The sequence below is a fragment of the Schistocerca cancellata genome, chromosome 1 (genome assembly GCF_023864275.1).
Source record: "Schistocerca cancellata isolate TAMUIC-IGC-003103 chromosome 1, iqSchCanc2.1, whole genome shotgun sequence".
NCBI classification, from domain to species: domain Eukaryota; kingdom Metazoa; phylum Arthropoda; class Insecta; order Orthoptera; family Acrididae; genus Schistocerca; species Schistocerca cancellata.
The window spans coordinates 340,216,283-340,222,823 of record NC_064626.1 but is presented as its reverse complement, the minus strand read 5'-3'; the positions used below and the strand labels follow the sequence as shown (position 1 = coordinate 340,222,823).

The 6,541-nt window shown below is 44.7% G+C and overlaps 1 protein-coding gene across 1 annotated transcript in view; it reads left to right on the top strand.

Annotated features, from left to right (window-relative positions):
• Positions 1-1,210: 1,210 nt before the first annotated feature.
• LOC126174959 (transcription factor Ken-like) overlaps positions 1,211-6,541 on the top strand; it is a 212,909-nt gene continuing 207,578 nt past the window's right edge. The window contains exon 1 of the mRNA XM_049921460.1: positions 1,211-1,651. The gene's annotated coding sequence lies outside the window, so the exon portion shown is untranslated. The remainder of the gene's footprint in view (positions 1,652-6,541) is intronic.

The window sequence follows — 6,541 nt, the reverse complement described above, 5'->3', positions numbered from 1 at the left end:
CGACGACCGGCCAGCAGACAGACCACAGACGGACTGACGTTGCAGCACAGCGACGAGACCGAGGAGGCGGGTTGACAGCGAGTGCGGAAGCCGGTACGGGAGGGCGCGAGGAAGCGGCGAGCAGTCCAGCACAGCGGCGCGCCGGCACGGTCAGACGTACACGGGGAAGCGTGCGGGCCGCGCTGCAGTCGGCATGAAATGTCACCGGCGGAAGGAGGAAAACAGCCGAGGAAAGCACCAGGACAGCAGCAGCAGCAGCGGCGGCGCCACTAGCGGCCGCACCGCCCCTCAGACAGCAGACGACACACAGGTGGCCAGCCGGTGGTGATGCTCGGCTGCGGGGGTGACCGACCGACGACGCTAAGGACGTAAACATCGCGCCACGCCGAGGGAAATAAACTCACGCGCCACAAGTGACTCGCGGAAAGAAGTGGATCAGTGAACGACAACCCTGTCTCCGAGACGGAACAGCTCTGCACCACCGACACAGCAACTTTCATTATTTTTTTTTCCTTTTTTTTCATTTTAACCAGACAGACTGTGCCTGTCTTTCTCGCTCGCAGTTCCAGTTAACGAGTCGCACCGGCACATAGCGCACCTCTGCCAAGAGTGAAAGTGTTTCCTCCAGAGTCGACCAAACTGCGATTTTGTCCGGCCAGTTCGCTTCTTCTCCCACCTGGTTGTGGAACGCAAAGCCCCTTCAAATAAAGTAACCGAAACCAAAGAGCTATCTGTGAATGTGCGTGTTCGTGGATCGTGTGTGTCTCGCCTCGCCGCAAAGTAGGAACGAGAAGAAAACGAAAGCCTGCGCCTCATTTTGGTGACAAGCGTGGCAAGCGGCAGCGACGAGCGGCGGTTTGTCAGCAACGCGGCGAGCCGAGCAGCCAGCGCTCGCTGAAAGCGAAAGTGTTGATCTCGTTTTTCCGTTCTCTCTTCCCTCTCGCCCCGCGCTAAAGTGTGTTTCGCCGTCTGCGCCAGCCGGCAGTGCTGTGGTGTTAACCAAACTTGCTCTCACTCTCGCAAGGGAAGGTAAAAAGAAAAAAAATTGCGTATTGAAACGCAGTAAACCATATCTGAAGAATAGTTAGCACAACTGTGAAACTGTGTGCCTTTAAAAGAAACGAGTGTACCTGTCTCTGTGTTCCCGTAGATTGTTGTTTCCTTTTTTTATTTTTTTTTTGTCTTACGTTCTTTTTGTTGAAGCCGGCAACCGACAATCGGCAGTGTGCTCTCCTCGCCGTCAAAGTGAAAGTGAGAGGATTTGATAAGATTCCTGCAATGTGAAAACAGATTTTCGATCCAGCTGGATATTGGCCGTGTGTGTTTGTGTGTGTGTGTGTGTGTAAAAATATGCTACACATTGGGAAGTGAGAGTACCTTATTACAGGAAGCATTTTTTTTTCACCCTTCTTTTCGAGACGACTCCCTGTACAGTGCGCCTTGCGTGCCAGTATGGCCACGAGGCGGGTTTTCGAAAGTGGCGTATACGCTAACGATGTTGTCCCGGATGAGTGCTCCGCCCACGCCAACAGCTGCCGCTGCTGCTGCGAAACCTCGCGAGGATTTTGAAACTCTGCCGTACCAGCCCGTGCTGCTTTCTGTAGGATATTTCGGAAGACTGCAGCTGCCCTGATTGCTTCACGTCGCTTCGGTGAGTAAAAAGGCTTTTCTTGGTTGTCGTAAAAGTGAGTACCAACGGCGTTGCCTCATCCGTGACGTATGTGACGGTCTCTGACCTTGTCAGACGCTACTGAAATGTTGACGTTCAGAGATGCAGTTCTATTTGCGGATGTGTTCTGCATGACTTATAATGGCTTCTGTTGAGATGGAATCAGGCGACGAGTATGGGGTAATGAGACTTTTGGTTGCTGTGACAATTTCATGGTGGTAGACGTAGATACTGTCTATGGTTGCATCGGGGCAATTGGGTTGGCCACGCAGCGTGAGCGAGCGGCAAACTCGGAATCCGAGCGACTCTGCGTGCAGGGGTGAGCCGCGGGTGGCTGCCTGGTAGGGGTCCGCGCGTTTTTCTTCCTATTGTGGCCCCCTCGCTCGGCGTGTTTTGTTGCGATGCTACCGAGGATCGGCGGGGAGGTCAAGCCGGGGCCTGTGGAGTAGGTTGTCCAGCTGCTGACCTTGAACAGGCTCAAGGCCCTGCCCCCTCCCCCCCTCCCACCACCACGCCCCATCCCGTCCTATCGCGTCCCCGCCCATGCAGGACGCGCGAGCTCTGGGGCCTGCACTCACCCCAACGGCCCGGCTCCCCGGAGTGCAGACAGTGAAAGTGATGGAGGGGGCGCGCTTCCCCTCTGCTGTCGGCCACCCCAACCGGCAAGCCACCCTGCTGCCCCGACCGTCTCTCCCCTAAATCGAAATCCCTCTGTAGTCCAGCTTAATAAGCGACTGCCTTTCAGGGAAAAAAAGGTCTGAGCCAGCAGCGAGAATGTGCTTCCCTCCGTACTGCGTGCTATATCAGCGGCCTTTGACCACTGGTCGTGGCACAAAGAAAGAACAAAAAAAAAAAAGCAGGGGGAGTTGCCAGTGCTTACGACACTCGAAATGTTTGTTCCAGTGGCCTAGTGACCCAGTGATTTCCTGAAGGGAACGTCTCGTCTCTTATCTCGCCGCGATAAGGCATTGTTGTCACACATTCCCAAGGATCTCTCAGAGATGTAAACTAGCAACGTCAGTCAGCAGCCAAGGATCATGTTCTTCGGGTGGAACTAGACTGTTATCTGCAACAGCGGTATTAACTGAACTTATTACTAGCAGGCTAAAGATAAACAAATCTGTCAGTTCGCATTTTATGCCACTACAACGGCATATTTTGTTATGATCTTGGACCTTCCCCTTTCTGTTTCCCACATTTTTATACACCGATACAACAGAATGCATTTAAACAGTAATTAGTTAATGACCAGTTTCTACTATCATCGATTTCTCACGATCCAAACTATAAATTGCATGACAGAAATTGTGCATGAAAGGTAGTGCCAGCTAATTTCTAGACACAGATTATCATCTATATACATATTCTATAAATCACTGTAGTGCGTGGCTAAGGGTGCTTTACACCATGTATTGAAGTTTATTCCCATCCATTTCCCAAACGAATCGTGGAAAGAACACTTGATTATAATCGATGTAATTATTTGCCATTATTAAGCTTCCTTTTCCTGCAGCCCCCGCACGAGGGATATGTTAAGAAGCTGAAAAAGAAGTTGAAAACCTCCTCTAAAAATTTTCGAGATGCCATAGATTTTACGAAAATAAACATCTTCTTCGAGAACTTTGAACATAGCTGCTAAGGTTCAGTGACTGTGTCGGAATTATATTAGAACAAATAAGCCCTCGGTCACAAATATTAAGTCAAAATTGACCAGGTTTCGACGCTACTATGAAAGTCGTCTTCAGAATTAAATTAACTGTTCTAAAACATATTAGGTATATAATACATCAATAAAATTAAAGATACTCTTGTTGCAACCCTTGTTCACTCAAGTACGAGCAGCCCTTAGCTGCTCGCCATCTGATTTGCAACTATTCATGACGTCGCCTTTCCGGATTAGATTTTTTTTAAATGTGACTTGTAAGTACTACATCTCTTTCCAGTCAGTACAAACTTTAATTTTATTAATGTATTATATACCTAATATGTTTTAGAACAGTTAATTTAATTCTGAAGACGACGCTCATAGTAGCGTCGAAACCTGATCAATTTTGACTTAATATTTGTGACCGAGGGCTTATTTGTTCTAATATATCTTCTTCGAGTATTTATTTTACATTCACCTGTAACTCAACCACACGTGGTCCATTATCGATACTTTTCATTGTATACACCCGGTGCCACCTGTTGCTCCAACCAGATGCGAATTCCACAAACGTTTGCAGTAATCCAGAAGGAGGTTGCAAAAGTGTACTCTAAGGCTAGAAGTGGATAGAATCTCTTCCGTAGATAATCTACTTACTGTACACGCAATTGAGTCTACACTTCACACCCCCAGTCCTCAAAATCTAAATGACACGTTCTGATCCAACCAAAATAGACAATGCACGATAATAGTGGTATACTGTGGCCTAAAATAACGGCAAATCACTTCCTATAGATTTTCGAAACGCATTTCTAAATAGTTTTCAAAATGGACATTCTTATTCGCAGAAATTAAATACATATACCGAGACTGAACACTTGACAAATTTTTATGGTGGCGAAAGTTCCTATCGTCAAACTCCCCAGTATATTTTAGATGTCGTAGCTGCGTTTACGGAAATACAAATGCAGTTGTTCCACCCTACTTACAGCTATTCTCGTCATGCTTATGTCTTTTTGAAACCTCCTTTCAGGTATTTTCATATTCATAACTCATGGCTCGTAACGATTTCGTTAACTGCTCTCTTTGTGCCTCTCTTGAGTGCTCTTCGTCGGAAAATAAATATATAAGCTGTAATTTACATCGTGACAAGCAAGAGTTATCATTTTCTCTATCAAATTTAAACGTCTAGCGTAGAGGTTTGGAAATGTAATACCTGCATACATGTAAAATTCGAAGTAAATAGTAATAAACTACAACATCCAGCCAAAAATAATTAATCTTTGGATTGCGACGCTATCTGAAGTGGCTATTAAGCTGAAAATATTGAGGTATGAAACATAATCAGTATGCGGAAATACCTATCTTGGTTGTCCCCACTTCTCTTAGTGCATATAGCTAACGTACCGGTAGAGAAGAAATCTCTGTGGAAGAATTTTTTTCTGTAGCTTCATTTTTGTCTGCTTGAGGAGTCAAAAAATACACTGAAGCAAAGTCAAACGTTCTATCTTTGCTTGCGTTTCGCATGAGAAGTAAGTGCTGTGAAATGTTCACGAACATTATGATTCCTTTGCAAATCCCTTAAAAAGAGGACGTGTGTTGTACGGCATTAAGGAAGCTTGTTATAAAACAGTTAATGTGATAAACAACGTAGTATTAGACAACTGACTTCAAGGCAATTAATTAGCGTCCAGTACCTTCATCCCAAGATATCTACGACTTTTAAAAACATTTTTCTTTCTTGTCTGTGTTCGCGGAAATCAGTGAAATTTGTACAAAGAGACAGATCTACTACGTTCGTTGAAAACGGATTGCGAAACTCGAATGGGTTCAAATAGTCACACTAAAAGATATGTAGTCAATAACAGGAGTGTTGCAATGGTTCCAAGAACAGTTATAGAAATAAAAAAAAATCATTCCCATGAAACTAAATTACGTGCTCAAAAATCTATGTTGTCACTTCGCCGAATTTATAGCACGTTTCAATGGTTAAGTTGACCGTAATGTATTCGAATGCTACCAGCCACCAAGAATAGTGCTATTAATGTCATTTATTTTGGGTCATGGAGTAAAAAGGTGGACGAGTATCTTCTGGAGAACTTCAGCATACGAATTTGCATTCAGCAACCTTGGATGCACACCTGAAGATAATTATTGGTCGAAACAAGTAATTCACAGAACGCACGAAATTATTTCCCATTACTGAGACAGCTCTTCCGATACTATTAATACGCTCCAAGAAGCATGCCTTACAACAATACATATCAGTTTTCCTAATGTTTTCAGTTGGATCTGAGGCCTTGACCAATGCCCCGGAAACGATTATCTTTCGTGCAAAGGCTTGCCCACGCACTGAAACTAAAAGCTATTACGGAATTCCAGTCGCAGTATTTACTCTTCTCGCAAAATGCCTTCCAAAGAATATATGTAGAGAATGAAAATGTACAAAGCTTCGGAGAGTTAGTCGTCATAAATGAGGAAATCCTCGCGCTGACAGCTGAAAACCATTTAGAGACTCATTGTATGCGCGTAACATGCGTGAAATAATGGGAATTGCTTCCACTATTAAGTCATGGCAACCTGCAGACCGTAGACGACTACATGTGTGTGTGTGTGTGTGTGTGTGTTTTTTTTTTCCTGGCCGTCTTCTTAAGATTCCAGCGATACAGTCAGTGTAACTCCCGCACTATGTGCCAAAATGTGAAAAATATTTTTATCTCAATTCTGAACATGTGAATTTTAGTTCTGAATGACTGTGGAAGTACTACTTTAAATTTCATTAAAAATGAAAGGGTTTTAGTTGCCACCACAGTAAACTGAACGGTCAAACAGTCGTGCATGTTCTTGCTTGTGAACTGGAAAGCATTATCAGCTAACAGAACGGAAGCCATCAACAAGTATTTCTAGGAGGAGTAATGCATTTTCTAGAATGTTGTCCTAAAGGGGGTTCTCAATGAAAATTTGTCGCGTTTCCAGAGATTCATCACTTGTCATGCTGTTTTGCTACGGTTCTTAAAAAGATACCTGAGCTGCAGGCAAGCTTCACACAACGAAGAAAACAAAGACGAGGGAGAACATGAAGAGATTAGCACCTAAATGAAACTTGGGCATCTGATTTTACCAAGACGTACCTGCATTCGCTGTTAGCGCGAAGCCAAGCAATCGCTCCCATCGTTTTTAAACCGAGCCCTCCTAGTATCTTCATGATACGTTATCGTCCTAAGTAA